This window comes from Vidua macroura, chromosome 3 (assembly GCF_024509145.1).
Source record: "Vidua macroura isolate BioBank_ID:100142 chromosome 3, ASM2450914v1, whole genome shotgun sequence".
Classification (NCBI taxonomy): domain Eukaryota; kingdom Metazoa; phylum Chordata; class Aves; order Passeriformes; family Viduidae; genus Vidua; species Vidua macroura.
Genome location: NC_071573.1, coordinates 81,033,470 through 81,053,523, shown reverse-complemented (window position 1 = coordinate 81,053,523; position 20,054 = coordinate 81,033,470). Strand labels below are relative to the sequence as shown.

The 20,054-nt window shown below is 38.0% G+C and overlaps 1 protein-coding gene across 2 annotated transcripts in view; it reads right to left on the bottom strand.

Moving 5' to 3' along the window:
- ME1 (malic enzyme 1) overlaps nt 1-20,054 on the bottom strand; it is a 152,863-nt gene that overhangs the window by 37,070 nt on the left and 95,739 nt on the right. The gene's annotated exons all lie outside the window — the stretch shown is intronic.

The window sequence follows — 20,054 nt, the reverse complement described above, 5'->3', positions numbered from 1 at the left end:
TCATCCAGAAAAGCGATACATACATATAGTGAGTAGTTCAGTGTAAATACATTAATTGAGTTTTTCTTTAAACCATACATGTGTTTGTCAACCACGTTAAGCAAAGCTACCAGTATTAAAAAAAAAAAAAAGGACAAAAATTCCTGTGACTAATCTCATTTCCATGGAAAACACATATTTACAGCCATATTACAATTAGCCAAATCTATGGGGATTCCACTGGCAGGAATGGTAATCCTTGCTGAAAATAAATACATCTTCAGGTTTGATGGAAAAACCTGGACTTCTTCAGCGGCATAATGACAGGCAACTGTGTAAAAGAAAATTTGGCAAGTCCAGTACTGCAAATCATAACTGAGAGTTCAAATAAAAAACTAGAGTTAATTTCTAATTCATTTAAATTTCTAACCTGCTTCAGTTTCTGACATAAATTTCTGTGACTCCATAAGGGTCCAGCAGTTGACAGTTGCACAATAATATGAAACTAATGAGATTATCACTCTGGAATCCTGGAGCTTGGTTATATGTGTTTCTTGGATGTCATTAAGCTTGTCTGTTTCTTTATTTTACCGTATATAACATTCCATTTTCTCATCTGCATTTTATTTTTCTCTGTTTTCTTATCCATTACCTTCATAGACAAAGACCAAAACTCCCTGTGAGTTATATTAAGAGGGTCCCTGTAGAAAATAATCATCCTATACTGGACACATTATCCATATTAATTCTCTGAGCCAGATATCGTGGCTGTTTAATTAAAATGGAAAAAATGCAGGCAGTCTAACTCTGGGCCTCTGAGATTATGGCATCATAGCAGAAAAATTTCTAAGCAGCATTCTTCTGCATTGCACATGTAACACCTGATATCCAGGTAAAACCTGAGACTTCAGTGCTGCACACAACTAGCAGTACCTCATAAGACTTGTGAATTTTGAGGTCTATGTTCTCAAAAAAGTCTAATCAAATCCAGTAGCTGGGTACCCTTGAGAGACAAGAAAATTATGCACTATTTCTCTGCTTGGAGTATTCTTGTTCTCAAAACCACTAACAGATGAGACATACAGATGAGGTAATAAAAACAGTTAACAACAGGCATTCCAGAAAATCCCTTAGCAATAAGGAATTGGCTGCAAAGGTGCCACACAGTTCTGGAAGTGGTGACCATACCAAAAGAGCCACCAATTCTTCTATGACCTCCACATCTTACTATCGCAATCACTTAAAGCGGAAAGTTGAGCCAAAACCTAAACCAATATTTTCCTTCCTGTATCACTCTGTAATAACCTTCCACCCCCTCACACTCTGATGAACAGTTTTAGTTTTAGTGGCTTCTGCACTATAAAGGGTAACTGTTTGAATCAACCCTCATGGAAGCAGAACATGTCCTCTCTGTTTGCACCTCATACCCTGCTGTCATTGCTAATTTTTGGCTTAGATCTGCACCTCTTTACAGGTGGGTAGGGAACACAAATGACTGTGAGAAGAGAAGGGAAACAAGTACTTTGGTGCTTGTCCACATGCAGTCATCAAACCCTGCTGTGCCTGTCATGCCACTCAAATTCCAGCAACTGTGGGCCCCTACAGTTCTGTGAGTCATATTTGCTTTCAAATGTTATGAAAAGAGAAAACAAAGCCTGCAGCTATCCTAAAACGTGACCATTTTAATACCTTCCATCAATACTAGATGTAGCACAGACTGACCTCACTGCTCACTGAGCTTACTCCGATGATACAGAGTGCCTGATCAGGCAGGTCCAGACACCAGTAAGAGATGTGCTACCAACAAAATCATCACATTTAAAACCAACAACCAGTGACTATGGTTGACTACTAAAAGGGAGCATGTTAAAAGACAGCAACTTCAGGTATGACAAGAAGATTAGGAGACAAAATTAGAAGAAATTGTAATGACAGAAAACTCTCTAAGAGGTAACTTTTATTTCAAAAGTAGTGGACTACCTATTCAATATGATAGTGTGAAAGAAGAGAGTATACTGTTTATTTAAGTAGTTAAACTTCATAGTCATACACCTTAGGACAATTTTATCTTCCTCTGCAGATCTCCAACATAAATGAAAACACCAGCAGCAGAGTTCCTGAAGCAAGCAGACATTTTATTCAGTTACAATGCTGCACAAATGGGGGTGGGAGTGTTGATCTGCAGAAAGGCTCTGCAGAGGGATCTGGATAGGCTGGATCTACAAGCCAGCAAAGCAGTATGAGGTTCAACAAGACCAAGTGCCATGTCCTGCACTTAGGTCACAACAACTCCCTGCAGGGATACAGGCTGGGGGAAAAGCAGCTGGAAAGCTGCTTAGCAGAAAAAACCATGGGGTTGATAGTGGCTGAACATGAGCCAGCATGTGCTCAGGTAGCCAGGAAGGCTGATGGCATCCTGGCTTGTATCAGCAATATTGTGGCCAGCAGGACCAGGGCAGTGATTGTTTCCCTGTGCTTGGCACTGGTGGGGCTGCACCTCAAGTGCTGTGTCTGGTTCTGAGCCCCTCAAGTCAGGAAGGACATTGAGGTGCTGGAGCAAGTCCAGAGAAGGACAATGAAATTAGTGAAGAAACTGGAACACAACTCTTGTGAGGAACAATTGAGGGAGCTGGGGTTCTTTAGCCTGGAGAAAGGAGACTCATGGGTGACATTAACACTCTCTACAACCAGCCACAAGAAAGTTGTAGCCAGGCTGGGGTCGGCCTCTTCTCCCAGGCAAACAATGACAGGGTAAGAGGACACAGTCTCAAGCTGCACCAGGTGAGGTTTAGGTTGGACACCAGGAGGATTTCTTCACAGAAAGAGTGATTAGACATTGGAATGGGCTGCCCAGGGAGGTGGTGGAATCACCATCCCTGAAGGTGTTTAAGGAGAGACTGGGTGTGGCACTCAGTGCCATGGTCTAATTGATGTGGTGTTGTTTGGTCACAGGTTGGACTTGATGATCTCAGAGGTCTTTTCCAACCTGACTGACTCTGTGATATGAGTCACATAAAACATATGCCTAATGGCTTGCTCAAACCAGATCCAACAATTCTCCTGCTATCACTGCTTTTGACCCAGGGCTACACAGGGGATAACTGGGGATATGGAGGGACATGTAACCAACATGAATGTTCATACTGAAAGGCAGTACAAATAAATGGAAGAAAGAATCTATCCAGTGGGCAACAACTGTCTTAACCAGAAGAAATTATGAGATCTAGTTCTACACTGTCAAAACTAAAAACTCAAGAAAAAAACAACCCCAAAAAAACCAAATAAACAAACAAAAAAAAAAAAAAAAAAAAAAAAAAACCCAACAAAACTTAAAAAAAAAAAAAAAAAAAAGAAAATCTTGTAGACATTCCTCCTCAGTGTGCAACCATGACAAATGCACTAATGAATTCTTTAATATTTTTGTGCTCTGGAAAACACTTCTCTGACAGCAATAGCTTGGCTTGAGTCCCTCCTAGGACTGATGGACTTTTGCAGGCAAGTGTTTTGTAGCTGTGAATTCCTCTCTTCCGTCTGTTAAGGATGTGTCACTGCAGTAGCTGATTAAACAAATATAAACTGTCTCTAGAAAGTGATAATCCAGATCATTGTTTCCCCTTGTAAATCCTGTTTTGTCACCCACGCCTTTCTGTGTACTTGGATTTTAGATTCCTGCTCCAAGTCACACAGGCAGTCTGAATCAGGATCCAACTGGATAGAAGTTCAAAGCCATATTTCCTTTGTTTTGTTATGAAGAGAAAATGCAGACGAAAGGTGGCAAGCATGCAACATTATATTTGTCATCAAGTATGGGAGGCAAATGCTGGACAATGGATTAAAATTAACCATCCCACTGAATAACATGTGGTTGCCAAAAAACTACGTCTCCAATTCTTTTCTCAATTTACAACATATTTTTTGTGACAGTCTTAGCTAAGTTTCCCCCATTTATAAGTAAATTTATATTCAGTTGTCTATGACAACAATGTTAATGTTCCAAATAATTCTATGGAGTTTATGTAACAGGCTGGAGAAAAATGTCCACAGCTCTATAACCATCCCAAATATACAGTACAAGTATTTTGGCAACTCAATGCTCTTAAGACCTCAACAGGGAAAATCCTCAAGAATCTGGCTTTTGGTGACAGTGGGAGCTACAAAAGTTTGGGCATAATTTTGAATTCAAACCATATGATCAGTAAAATCCATGCTTACTTCTACAACTAAGAAGGTTTTCTGGATGTATATTTGGATCATTTGTTCTTGCTGCCAGCCATTGTTTTGGAAACCTTCCTAAAGGAACAAGTGGTTGCTTTTTAGGTTTTTAGAGCTTCCAAACTCCTATTTGACTACTTTTTTTAATATGTGTTCATACATGCCTGGAACTGAAAAAGCCTTAGAAAACATCAGAATTGGTTGCTGCCCCCCATTCCTAAGAAGGAGCAAACCAAAATGATAGCAACATTGGCGCTCTGTTCCTTGCCTTGTGCGTCATGCAGCTGCCCTGCCAGCCAGAACCATTTATAGTGCACCAGGACAATGTGGAAATTATCTCCTTCCTCCCCACTCCAAATGCTGTAAGCTTGCTCATTACCATATATCCCACTGCTCAAAACAGATTTAAAGCATAAAGAACACTGCCACAAACTCCTCTTTGTGCCAGGGTTTGCCTGGATGCCTTCCCGCCCTCCCTTGTAACAGGACCAGAGTGCCTTCTCCTCCTCCTCTCCTCCAAGCTATCTTTAACTTCATTTCATAAGGCAATGGAACTGCTGCAATGAGGTCATCCATCCATCCCAGCTCCTCTTCTGCTACAACTGCAACCCGCTGCTTAAATTCAATGCAATTGAACGAAGGGGTCAGAGTTTTGCACAATTAATGCTACATGTATATTCTGTGGAATATACATCTGTGGAATCTCATCTGGCCCAGATGAGATACCCTCCAGCAAGCACCCCAGCCCCTCTGAAGCAGATGGTACTACTCATGCTGCCTCTCCAACAGCCTGATGTGCTACAGCTGCACAGGACAAAAATCTGTCCAAGGTGCACTGAGCTCCAGCCAGTTCTACAATGCAAATACCTTCCCAGAAGAGGTATCATTAAATTACAAATAACTTTCTCTGTCCTGAATTGGACCAGCAAGTCAGACAGGACATTCTTCACAGGAAGAGATTTTCTAAAGAACTTAATAGAAACTGTCAGCATCTCTGCTTTCCACATGAAGGACTCTGCTTAAAATTCCTTTTTTATTCCCCTGTAGGCAACCACCGGTTTTATTTTAGCTACAGAAAGCACGTACTTGCATAGGACTGTTTTTCATAGCCATTTTCTGTTTCCAAACCAATCCTTTCCTCAATGAGCTCAGTCCATATCCAAAGTAGTCATGAAGATGTGGGAGATGGCAGCATTTATCACCCACCCCAGTACCAGCAGCAGACCCTTTCTTCATTCACTTTCTCTTAAGGAAATAAAATTCTACTAAAGGTTTCCATATTACTGTTCCCTGGCACAACCACAGTGCTCTGGCACTGTACCAGTGTTTCTAACACTTTTCTGCTTGCTCCTTCCCTGTCCTGAAGAGATGTGGTATTCATTTCCATGGCCTGTCTGTCCCAGGAGTACTGAGGAGAATGGGCTGGAGATGAGTCATAATTTTCTCCCTTTTTTCCCCCCCACCCAACAGCACTGCTCCAGGTGTGGATTTACAGCCCTGGGAATAAAAAAGCTTAGGAACAGAGCAGTGCTCATTTAGGAGGGCCTTGAGGGTGGTGGTCCTAGATGTTGTTGTTAATAAGCAGAGGAGCAAAACCAGATTCTCTGCCCACAGTCATGCCCTATGTACATAAAGGGCTTCTCTTAAGACAAAAGGTAATTAAATCATAAGCTTTTGTGGTATGCTAACAGAAACACTTGCTACAAGAAAAGGATGGTTGCTGTTTTTAAGCAAATTTGTCATGAGCCATTTGTGTGGCTGCACCACACTGTAGCAGGGACTATTTGCTCTTTAAATTGAAGTCTTTCAAAGTCCATCCTACTGAGACAATAAGTTGACAACAGTTCTAAACACACCCGCTCTAAGTTTTTGTGCATTTGCAAAGTGCTGTTGAAGGATTAATATGGATGCTCACTAGTGAACCTGAACTAGTTTTCTTCTACTTCAATACCTGATTGAATTAACTCCTAAATGTCTTAGGATTGTAATATATAAAAGCTGCAAAAGAAGTAAGTTATCACATTGTAAGATTTTATTTATTCTTGTTGCAAAACTATTTGGCTTTTACTTTTTGATTTTGATATTTGTTCTAAAGTATAGCATACAGCAATGTTGTCAGGAACTGGGCTTGATCATAACTTAGATGTTTCCAGTTCACATGTATAGACTTTTTGTAACAGAATTAGGGAGGGTGGTGTGAATGAAGTATGAATGGAAATGTGTGCACTACTGGAAGCAGCAGCAAAACAGAGCTGAAAACAGTGACACACAAAGATAACAAAGAACAAAGCCGACTGAAGGAAAATGTAAAATGTCTCATATATATCAAGATGAACAGGCCTGAGCTCTAGTAAGGCCAGAGCAAAGACACCTCTGGGACCAGAACCCTGCACCTTGAAAACAGCAACAATCCCTACCAAAGCATATCACCTATGCCACTCTTTATCCTACAGGTACAGCAGGAAGTCATATTGCAATATGAAGAAATTCAACATGAGGACATACAGACACAAAAAATTTACAGAGGCTGAAGGAAGAAATCCCCTGAGGTAAAATAAGCATGCCAGCACAGCTGCTGGATCTTAAAGACATGGAAGACCTGTATAAAATCAAGTCTATCACCACTTACCACAAGAAGCCCAGAGAAAGCATTGAGGATGTGACAACCAGGGCGCTTTTGCCTTCGGTGTCACACATGAGCAACCCTGGTCAGACCATATACAGATAAATATGCTGATGCTTTGAATATGTAGGTATGAGACTGATTAATAAAATCAACATTTTTGAACACTCTTAACACTCTCTCTTCCATAAGAACTTTCACTGAGTGCTGTCAAATCAATTTCCTATGGTGGATTGTGTCAAGTTGCCTCCTCTCTGTGAAACAGTCCTCTCAGAGGAAGGTGGATGGATGACACAGTACTGAGATACAGCATAAGACACATTCTACAAATAAATTACACTCTTGAAAGTTAACAAAGTCAGACGTGAGCCAAACTCTTAGACTAGTTCTTGACATGCCCAAACATCAGCCCCAGCAGACCAGATCACTGCCATGAAAAAATACAACACAAACTTCCACAAATGCAGAGGTATGAGGGCTTGCCTAACACTCAGGTTAAATCAAAAGAGGTAGAAAACTGTATTGCAAATTTTGGTAGTTTTCCTCCTTAGGGAAAAAAAAAAGGTTCCATGTGAATTTGAAGTAAACAGTAAATTGAATTACTGTGATGGTTTCTCATGAATTCGTATTGTTTCACTTGTTACCTGATCCTGACACCACCTAAGTCAAAAGTAAAACTCCAGGAGCCTGAAAATGTAATTCCACTTGTCTCCTAGCTATTCTACTGCTTTTTCCAGTGTTACCACTTAGCTGATTTAACTGTGACTTAGACCAAAGAACAATCTCAAATTACCTTCAGTTTTACATTCACTTAAAAGAGATGAGTGCAGATTTGAAACAGATGACCTAAGATTTTTTTCTTTTCTTTTCAGCCTCTTCAATTCTTCTTTAGAGACTTGGCACTGTTACATTTTTGGCTGAGGGAAGGAATGGTACTGAACAGATGGACTGGTCAAGTGTCTGAGGAGACTAAATCAGAAAAACAGAGAATCTAGAAAGAAATCCATCTCAGCTGGAAATAGTAAGCAGTTTTATTCCTCATGAATCTTTAGTTGTAGCTAAAGGTGTGTGTCACTTCTTGCCCTCCCAAAAGATAAAGTGGTCTTTGTTAAAGTCTTCAAGCTTACTTTTTAAATTTTAATTAAATGGCTTTATGCTAAACCAAAAAAGAACTGTTGTTATCGAAAAAGAGCATGTAAAATGCATTACACTGTTTGATAAGGCACCCTACACAACTTCAAATCATTTGAACCTGGTTTCAAATTGGTGTTTCCTGGTTACTTCACAACTGCAATCTTTAAAAGTTACTGATTATTACTGTCTGGTTAAGATTGTCAGCAATTTTACTTTGCCAAGAAAAATACCACAAGGACACAGTTCTGAGGTTTGCCCTGATGTTGGTATGCATCTGCACAGCCTACAAATTAGATTTTTAATGATCTTAATTTTGCAAAAGTCATAAAAAAGAAATAAGTACGGCAGCACTTGAACAGTGGTCAACAATGGCACAGAGCTGTCACAGGGAATTCCTCTGCAGATCTTTTAGTATGAAAGATATTGTGTTACATATATTGCTATTCATAATTACTGTGATTAGTGGAATCATCTATTCCAAGAAGCCTAGATTTCTAAATCCAGGCAAGAGATGTTTCTCTGGACACATTCTCAGATTTCTGTATGAAAAGGAGAGCTGCTCTTGGAAAAGGTAAAGGTTTCAATTTGGCTGGAAAAATCAGATTTGCATTGATTGTGTGTGGCATTTTGCTTATATGAGATGAATTTTCTTGAGAATGAACCTTCATATATTCAGACAGTCCAGACAGCAACTTTTCCCACTTTCCAAAGTGGAGAAGGGTCTGGATTATAGCCAAAAAAAAGAAAAAAAAAGAAAAAAAAAGAAAAAAAAAAAAAAAAAAGAGAGATCCTTGGCTGATAATCTTACACCAGAAAGTTTCCTAATATTTTTAATTGTATTTATTTAACTGAATCTAATAGTATTGAAAGATACTACTTTAACAAAGCTTAATTTATTAAGGTATTTACTTAAACATATGAGAATTCTGGCTTGGATCAAGAGGACTACTCCTTTGCTTTAACTTAAGTGCCTGTTTTGATGCCTTAGTGAATCAGGCCTGAGTGATTTATGGCAATTGCAATGCCTTTTTGGAAATGGTATTGTATCTTTTGCCAGAATCTAAAGATTGTTAAGGAGTCTTAGGAGATTGAACCAAGATGACTGTACATCCTTACATATTTGATTATATTTGTATGAGATTATAGGTATTTTTCCCAAAATAAAAGAGGCAGCTGGATAGCCAAATTAGTAGAAAGCCTGGGGCAGCACATCTGCTCTTTCCCTCTGCTACTTAAGGTATAATGAGCAGATGGAAATCTCAATTCCACCACTGACAGCCTTCATCTTGACTGTTAAAAGGCAAAGAAGTAATGAGCTTTCAGAAATGTCAAAAGGAGGCTGTAACAGGAATACTGAAAGCATTTCTGATAGATGAAATACACTCCAAATATTTGTGCTGTTTGATCATTTATGAAACACACCTCTTCCTTTCCAAGTTCTTGATGGTATTTTTATGGCATTAAAATATCTTATGTACCTGCAACACAAATTGCACTTGAGAGAAAAGAAGCGTATTGGAGACTAGACTGAAGAAATGACAATGCAGAATTTTAAGAAAAAGGGAGCTTACTGTTTTCAAAGAATTATTTAGACAGCATATTGTTTGACTTGAGGAACTGTGACTGTTACAGTGGAACATTACAGAATCACAGAATGGCTGAGGCTGGCAGGCACCTCTGGAGATCATCTCGCCACCCACTCAAGCAGGGTCAGCAAAAGCAGGCTGGGCAGACCACACCCAGACACCTTTTGGACTCTGCAGGGACAGAGACTCCACAACTTCTCTGGGAAACTGATGCCTGGAGAAGGCTGACCTAGAACAGAGACTAGACGGAACAAAAGAATAAAGTAGGTATTTATTAAGAGGCCTCAATGGATACACCTTGGGGAGCACAACCCAAAATGGCCACAAAATGGACAACATGTCACAGGGTCTCACATTTTTTAAGTTTTGGTCCATTTGCATATTGGAGCTAATTGTCCAGTTACAGCTTTAGCCCATGAAGTCCCATCCTTCTTGTTTTCTCTCTTTGGTCCACCGTTGCTCTTTGGCCTGAAATTTGGATCATTTGTCCTAGGTCCCCAGCTAGAGAAGGAATTATTTTGTCTACCTATTCCGTGAAGAGAGCTTACTAACCCCTAATATGAAGCCTAGACTTACACACTAAAGCAGAACAGAAGCTGAAAAATATAAAAGCTAAAACCTGAGGCGTCAAAACCTGTGCCAAGACTCAGTCACCCTGAGAGTAAAATGCATTTTTTTTCAACACTGAAATGTCTCGTACATTTAAGCAAAATGCTTGTGTCTTATTTTCTCCTGTCCTGTCATTGGGCACTTCTTATAAAGAGCTTAGCTCAGTCTACTTTAAACCCTGCCTTCCAATATTTGTACACACCTATGAGCTGCTGCTTCACTGGAATAGACAGCCCCAGCTCCCAGTCTCTCCTCACAAATGTAAATTTATAAAACAAGGATCAAAAAGAAGAAATGCTACTCTGGATTAGAAAAAAAAAAAAAAATTCCATAGCTAATGGACATATGCTACTGCTGAGCAACTATCACAGCCAAAAAGGTTAACATAAATAAGGTATGAACAGATAAGGGATTATCAAGTGTGGATAGAGCAATCTCATCTTTATATTTTTTATAGTGTAAGTAGCACTATAATGACCATTTCTGATGTCTGCAGTTAAATATTTAAATGTCAAACCAAATTGATTCTAACCAAATGCCTCATTTTATGTAGAAGGCCAAACTAGTTCACAAAAATGTTTTCTGTCTATATAAACTTACAAGACACTGAACATGGCTAAAAAAAAATGCTTAAATAACATAGAACTCCAAACATTTAGTTGACATTCTCAGCACTCTGTGGGATGACTAAAAGGGCTTACAAGAGATAGGTTTTGAATAGCTATCTGAAAGAAACAAAGAAAAGTTGCTCTGCAGATGTAGCAGGGGAAGGTATTCCACATTAATGGAGAAAAAAAAACCCAATTCTCCTAAGCAAAATATGAAAAAATAAAAGGTGGCAGAACTGCATAACTGAAGCAGAGATGAAGCAGAGGTAGCAATAAAGCTATGTAGAACCATGAAAGAACAAAATCTATTTTTGGTATAAGAAAGCCAATAAAGATATTTTCACCAGAGGAAGTGTGAACACAGCGCATCAGAGGAAGGAGAGTTTGGCAGCACCATTTGGACCACCTGGAAGAAAACCCGGGTTGTATCACAAAGGCCAGAAAGTACTGTAATCCACAAGGGAAAATATTCAAGACTAAATGTTTTGGAATCTATTCCAATAAAACATAAACACAGAGAAGAACTATGCCTACACATCCTAGTGAGATGAAGAGCACTATTACTTCTTTGGAGAAGATGGGTGGGTTCTGTTTGAGTAGCATTGCTGGTGCCATTTAATTTTCCAGCTCAGTGCTACTCAGCAGAAATTAAATAGCAATAAAAATAGGTAACATTTCCAGTGCACATCACACGTAAGATACCCTAAACCAGATAACATTATAAAAATGAATGTAAGCATGTGTTCAACCAAATTCTTTATGTCCTGGGAATAGTAACCTGCCATTCCTTAGACAGCATTCTTCCTTCTTTCTGCCCTTCCCTAAGGAGATTTGATACAAAATAGTGAAAACCTGGACTATAGCTTCCATGCCTTGCATGATTGTACTCTCTAAAGATAAAAGCGCCAGGCACTTTTGGGCCACAACTTTACTATCCTGTATTAAAAAGCTTTTCCAATCAGCTCTGCGAGTGGAACTGCAACCCAAGCTAATAAATACACATTTAATCTGCAGCAGTTGGCATCAGCAAGCTAAAGAAAATCATTATCTTTCAGAAGAAAACAAAATTTAGTAGAAGTTCAGAAGGGCTTCACAGGCTTTACATAACTGCCTTTAAGCACGCTTCTCCTAGACTTGTGATGGTTGGCCTAAAACTGGAGCACTTCCACTCAATTATAGCACATTTTGCATCTCCCTTAGCACACATGGTTTTCTGACTATTCATATCAGTATTACAAAAGCAAATTGTGACTGCTTGGTTGCTCTCTGATGTCACATGTGATGATTGACTTAAGTTATTCTGGACCAGGAAAGGAGTGGTCCACATATTAAAAAAGCCCCAAAGCTTTATTAGATCAATGACCCCATAAAATCAGTTCAGAACTAATCAGAAATTTTTAAACAAAAATTTGTTCTTAAGAAATTTGGTATTATGTAAAGGTAAGAAAGAAAACAAAACTGAGAGAACACTTTTCTTAAGTACTTTGAAAATAGTAGCCAGAATTTAAGGGAAAATCACTACAAGCTAAACACATTTTTCTGCTTTACTGATATGGTTTACTTAAGTCACAATGTTCAAAGCTCCACACAGAGTAAAGCTTCAAAGATTAACCAAAACTCCTTTAATGGCTCCTCAACACTCCAAAAGTTGCCAGCACTATTAATATTTAAACGAAGTTAAGACATTATGTATTAACTTCAAAATCACTCCTAATTAGATTTTTACTGGGGAAAAATTGGAGGAATGTTTATGAACTTTGCCACAGAACTGGAATACTCAAGCTCAATAAAATGGTAAATTTATAAGGGTAATGTTTTTCCAGAAGTCATCACAAAGAAGTAACAGCCACTCTTGCTTTCATTGCAGAAACAGAAGCATTCCGGAATCCCGAGAGAAAGGGAAAGTATGAACATTGTATTTCACATTGAAAAACTGGCAACACTTCCAGCTCACCTACACTGGACATATTTTTACTGCCTGTGCTAGTGGCTACAGTTACTCTTTATCATTGTGAATTTAGCTTTCTTAAAAACTGCCTTTGAAGTAAGTTCAAACTTTTCAGTCCAAACGATCTCACTGGTAAATTTATATTCAAATATTTATTAAAAATGACTGGAAAAAAGGTTAATTGGAGACTAAATTAAGGTCCCAACAGTGTTCTAACTCTATTTTAACATTTTAAACAGGTGGTTAGAAGTACTAAATGGCTCCTCTTCATCATCCCCTCAAATATTCAAGATCCTGGGGATTATATCAGTGATTTCCAAAAAGCACTGTATAAAATTATAGCTCTTATAATCAGAGACTAAGTCAGAAAAGGAAGTGGCTGCATGCTCCTCAGAACTGTTTGTAATCCTCTGCTAAGCCAAATACTACCTATCCTTTTCACACTATTATTTGCACTTTCCCCAGGGAACATCAGATGTATTGCAAATGGCCTCCCCATGTCTGTCACAGAGTGAAGGAAGAAATTAATGTTTAAGATATTATTTTGCATTATGGGGGCAGCACACTGAGATGCACTTTTTCTCTGATTTTATTTCAGGATGTTTAGAACATGATACTACATCTAAACCAGAGTCCTTGGATAAGGCTGTGACAGACTTTGCAGAATATACGTGCATTTCAAATTAGCTGGCTCAGATACCACCTACAGCAGACTGCAAAAGTAGGATGCACCAAATAGTTCAAAAGAATATTTTTAATGGTTTTTCTAAATTCTATTACCAACTGTATACCGTATATGATTCTATTACTAATTTATACCTTCGATTTTTGAACAAAAAATCATTGTATATATTTTAGTGGACTTGTTAAATTGTTTTTTTGGAGATAAACTGTTGGAATTCTTATTGGATTCAAGCACTATTGAAGATACACTGAAACTAGACTCAAGTTACACCTTTTTAGAAGGATTGAAGGGAAGGAAAGTTTTATACTCATTCCAGATTCTCTTTTTGGTGTTTGACACAAAAACTTCCTGTTAATTGTAATTACTGGTAAATTCTACGACTTTTATGATCCAAAGTCATTAATACATATATGTATTCCAATGACTTCAGAGAATTGATAGGTATGTTCAGGTTATCTTGTCCAAAAAAATGTGTCTTGGTTACTTCAGTAAGTCTCTTGCTCATAATGTATTGATGAGAGATCCATCTGCCTTTTAAGATTAGTTAATATTCCTTTTCATTAGCCAGTAATCTGACTTTCAGCCTTTGTTTCCTAGTGAATATTGAAATGTTCACACCCATAGTTAGAATTACTTGGTCTACTTGAGTACTCACAATTTGAGTGTGTTATATGGAGAATAGTGAAGCACCTACTGAGAAGAGTTTAAGAGTGCCAGTTAATGCAACTTTACAGGTTTTGCAGAAAAAATATGTGCATGTGGGAAAAAAAATGGCAAAGTATTCTACTCCTGTGCAATGTCTACACGGTGCAATGAAATGCATAATAAAGAAAATCAGGTGGATTTTTTTTTCTTTCTGTAATGCTTTCCTGAGAATAAACAAGCTCAGTTTGAGCTTCCTTAGCATGGCAGTTATTATTACATATCATAAAGCAGAGCTTTTGATTTGTCTGTGTACTTCCTATGACTGTGAGTTTGCTGATAATGTATTTATAGTAATAGATTACATAGTCTAAAAAGTAAAAGGTTAATTATGCTTATTCTATGTTAACACTATTACTTATTTCTTTCAACCACCTTCCTGAAGGCTATTTTCCCTGTCACCTAATACACATGACCTTTTTAAAGGCTATGTTCAGGTGATGCCAAGCACAGAACACCCACAAAAGCACTGTGTGACCCAACTCTCAAAATACTTTATCAGAAATGTGGGGAGGAAGCAGAAGGAAGGTATTACAATCATTTTTCTTCCAGTCACTCAGAAGCAAATATACATATGCATGATCACCCTTCTGGGAAGAAATGCTTGCATGGGGAAAGGTTTTACGAAGAAATGTGAAATAATGGATTGAATGATGCTTCCAACTTGTAGAGTATCAGACCAATATCTAAATGTGCATGTTCACATTCACTGTGGCATCTAAGGTGGCTCCAAAAATCCATCCCTCACTTGCTAGTTGTAATTCAGTGGATGCATGCAATCCATAACATCCTGAATATAATCAGAATTATGCTGTCAAATGATGTTCCTCTAATGTAAACTGTCATGTACTATTGAAGAATCTCATCTGGGTCCACTAAATGAAAAGGCTCTTGCTGATAATTTTTCTTGTTACTCAAGATAGCTTAGAGCATGGCATCTGTACTTCCCCTTGGTCCTCAGTCTCCAAATTCCACCTTTGTGGGACAAAGACAGACTTAGATCTTGGTTTGAATTATATTTTTATTTGCTGGTAGGCTTTAGTAGCTAAAAATATAAATAAGGTCAGAATGATTGTATCGTAAGATTTATTCATACTGGCAGGATCATCTGTATATTAAAATGAAAAAAAAAAAAAAAAGAAAGTAAATAGCAAATGTCTCTACTCACTGCCAATAGACAAAAAACAAAAACTGTTTCCTAACCCTGTATCATATTGAATCATGTGCTCAAGCAATACAAAAAGTAATGAAAAAAACCATTGCTTCCACTTCAAGAAGCTATGAAAGACAGGTTGACAAAAAATAAGTGTGGCACAAAGGAGAATAAGTGTTACACTTTGAAACTGCTTATTTACTTAATTATACATTCCATTGCAACATTCCATTTAATACATTAAGAGGATAAGCTACTACAGTAGCAAACACCAGGAAATATCTGAATGTTCATCTATCCTACAATTATCTTGTATTTTCATAATTAATTTTTTGTGAGCTCCAATAATCAGAAAAAATTAAAATTAATATTAATGTGATTTATATTAATGAAAATGATGAACTGTAAAATGCATTTTTCACAAGCTTTAGGAGAGCTGCCATCTGACTCCAATTATTTTATGAAAGGATGACCAACTGAACATGGAGAGTGCTGTCAGTAGGGTATTGCACCACTATTGAACATCCTCCTTCAGGGTTCTGGAAGAAAGTCCTCCAGAATTCAGAAAATGTTTCCTTACACAGAAAGCCAGCCAATTTCTTTTGTTTTCCTTTATCTCAGGGCTCTGACAGGCAGTGATAAACTGAATTCAGCCAAAAATTAGGATCAGATGGTGAACTGAGATTAGTTCTTTCAATCTGACAAACATAGCAGAAAAAGGTCTCTCCTCATTATACGTCTCTCCCCTACATGATTTAGGAAGCTAGATCATCTGGACCAAAACATTAGCTACTGTAGTCAGGGGATACTTTTTTGTTGTTGTTGAATTTATTCAGTTTCTCATTCAAATGCTCACAGGACATTGACACAGGGATGGATTTTTGGTCAGGAAACACATGTCCATTACACTGCTTCCCTCCCCCACTTCCCTCAAAAAAGCCAGGAAAGATGTACAATAACTGTAGCTGTCTGCAAAGTTTCTTCCCTAGAGATGGGAATAATGAGCTCTTGGAAATGTTTAAAGTCTACTAAATAAGAAAAGCATCTAGCAATGATCTGGTAAAACAGTTTTAAAGCCATGAGAATCAACTCAATATCTCCAGCACTATTATTTTTAACTGAAAAACTAGGACTACAGCCAATTTTATACTTCTGGAATTATTATTGTTTTAGAAATTTATACATATTTACATACATATGCATCTTTTAAAATGTCTGCATTTCTTGGCATTCCATGTAGACAACTAGGGTTTTAAATCTTCACAAAATTCAGCTAAGTAATCAAGTCCCCACCCATCTCTAAGCATTTGAAGTATAGATGCGTCCAAAATGCTTTCCGCTTTCTTCTTTGTTTGAGTCATTAAAAAAAAAAAACAACACATTAAGATTTTGCAAATCCATAAATATTATATAATTTCTGGGATAACAACTTGGCACAGTGATAAGAGACTGTATCTAGGGATTCCTCCATGAACCTCCTGGTTGGGGGCATGGATAGTGCTTTGAAATAGTTAAAACATTTAAATACAGTGAAGGAAACTCAGCTTATGCAGTCTGAGTTATTGCATAATGGCTATGACTTACAAGCTAGTGCACAGCATAAAGATGAATAATCCCCCACAGACAAACACTACAAATAACAGCCCTGGATGGCCATTTGGCAACTTGCAGATGTTGTTTCTTACCCTTCAACAACCAACGAAGGCTAGAAGCATCACAAGATGCACTACCTTGCACTAGCCACATGCTCAGAGGTGGGCTTATAGATGTAGCACTCAGCAGCTAAACTTTTCCAAGGCTTGGCTTGAGTCTCCAGCAAAAATTCTCGAAACGCTTCTGAAGTCATGAGCAATAAATGCCATGACCTGAGCTCCAAAGGAATCTCTTCCCTTCGAGGATGAGTGACACTGTGGCTTTCACTCTCTCCTACAAAATCTCCTCGTCAGCTCTCAACTTTCATATCCAGTCCAAAAAAACCTCTATTGCCCTGTTTTGTAGCTTCAGAGTACTTTAGAGAAAGACTTTCTTAATACACCAAAGTGGTTTTAGATGCTGAAATCTCACATTTTTCCTGATCTTCTTGCAGTGTTTGCTTAGTAGAATTCGAACACAGATCTAGTAGGTTTTGCTGTACAGGACAGCCTTATCTTAATGCCAACAGACAAACAAATTGTTCTCCTAGACATACAGGGTATGCCGTAAGAAGCACTATCTGGAACATACCAGATCTCCGAAAAAGCTAAGTTTTCAAACTGCAGAACCACAAACAAATCACAGAATCCATATTTACTCCACCATTGAGGTCTCCTCAGCAAACTGTACAATCCAAAGTGAAAAATATGTATTTCTTTCAACAGAGCCAAAGCTCATAGAAAATGGAATAGTTCCAGTTGAAAGGGAATAATCCATTCTAAGTAATCATCTATTCCATTATCACCTCAGGACTGACCATAAGTCAAGGCATATTATTAAGGCCATTGCCCAAAAACATTGACACAATGTGCTTCTCTTTCCTCCAAGAGATGGCTAGGGGAATACAAAAAAGCTTGTTGGTGCAGAAGTAAGGCTGTGCAAAATTTAATATTTATCTGGATCCCTCTAGACAGATTAGCTGTGCATGCCACTACTTGACCAAGCAGATCTAACTGGAAGAGACTGAGCAAGCTGTAAAAAAGGAGGCTGCATCCCCAGCATTAAGACCAGATGGCTGTTACATGGAAAACAGGTGTGATCTGTCACTGGAAAGGAACAGATCCACTTGCAAAAAAAGGAAAAAAGGCATGTGGAGCAAACCTTTCTCAAATACATTCCCATCTATTTACAGTAAAACTCATTCATAATGACAATACACTTTTGACTGTCATTATATGTTGCAGGATTAATCAAATAATACACATCATCTACAAAAATCATCCCCAGGTTTTCACTTTTTATTTTTATTTAGTAATATATAACAGATTTGGAATTATACTAACAAAATTAATAGTAGTATAGGAGCAGTCCTTGGGACAGTAGGATACGTGGCGAAAGTTCTAAGTCTGTATTCACCACACAGCTTTTTTTTTTTGGGTATTTTGCAGAATTTAAATCATAAACAGATGTTTGTGGAAAGAAACTGGCTCCTCTTTCTTACATAAAATGTATTAATCACTCTAAAATAAGACTATAAAGATAGTATCTTGCTGAGTCCTTTGTACTTAGCAATGTTACTAAATATTTAATTTACATCCCATTTGGGACAAAGCTTTAGCAGCAAAATTTGGGATGCTTCAGTGATGTACAAAAACAGTTATAAAAACTATTTAAATATTTCTTATTTTTAGTGGGAACAGTGATAGCAAGGAAGTATTAATGAAGCTGAAAAGCAGCAGTTGGTGCTTATCATCTGTTTATCCCTTAATGAGGGTGGGAACTGTGGTGTGCTATGACAGAACCAAGTGAGGAACCAAGGGTGTGGGACATCCAGCAGCCAGCCAGAGCATGACAAGACAGCAGAAGTTAGGAGATCATGAAACAAAGTAATTAAATAACCAAGACAATGTATTTAGAAAACCTGACTTAGATCTGCAAATTAGCAACCCAGGACAGAGAACAGCTGTGACTTAGAAGGATTAGAGATAATTATAGGTGGGAACAAAATTGGCTAAGAACACTGGTAGGTTTAGGATTGAACAAATCTATCCAGAAAGAAGTGGGGTTCATTCTCTCATTTACCAGTGAGGTAGGGTGCTGCCATATTAAGCAAAAAAAATCCAAGACACATCACACCAGACAAGGTTACTGTCTTTAAAAGCTTCTACTCCTGTCCCACCAAGGAAGGAAAAAAATTCAAACAGACCACAAATAATTGTGTCATGACATTCAAAACCTAACTAAGGTCTATACCATATTAGGGGGAAAAAATGCATTCTGATATCAGCTGGTCTATCAGAGCTGCTTGAATCCACAAAATCTGGCAAATTACTTTTTTACTCTTGTTTTGGTTTGGGTTTTGGAAGGGTTTTTCATATGCCTTCACTATTGTTAATCCACAGCATCACTAGGATAGAAGTTGCAGTACTTTAGTGGTGGCGCAGTTCTCTCACTCATCATGGTCCTTGCAGCCAGGAACCTCAGTTTAGAGCAGAAAAGATATAACCCACTGGTGGTCTCACACAGCACACAAAGAGGAAAGCATACAAAAAGAAGATACCAGATTTTCCTCAGCAGAGGTCCATCTGTTATTACATCCTCTTTCTGAGGATACAGCAGATACTCCTAATGTCTGCATTAGGAGTTTCAAGCTGACACCTTTGAGCAGAATACTGGACTTTATTGACTAATAACTAAGTAAGAAAAATCAAACGTTAATCTTATTAAAAATGAAGGACATCCTGTAAATGTGACATTTAAGCAAAGTCTTCAACCACAGGCACAGTCTGAATCCCAGTGTCAGGTGCTGAAAGTGAAGGGTGTCTCTAGCATAGATGGTAGTTAAGTCTATAGTTATTAAAAACTGCATAAATTTTCACAATGACAAAAGCAATCTAAGCCAGGTCTATTATGGTACCATCAGTACTGCTCAGAACTTCAAAATTAGTTCACAGCACCCTCTTGCTTTATGACTGACAGGTAAGTAGCATGCTAGCAATCATTTTCCTGCATCCTACTTCTGCCAAAAGTTAGGCCCTTCTATTTTAAAAGCATTATACTAGCAAAAATGGAGAAAAATTAAAACATTTTCTTTTCCAATTAAAATAACTACAATGAAAATGGAACTGCTTTCCCTTCTAGCCATTCTTATCTAAAGGAGATGCTTAACACTGTTTGTACTGT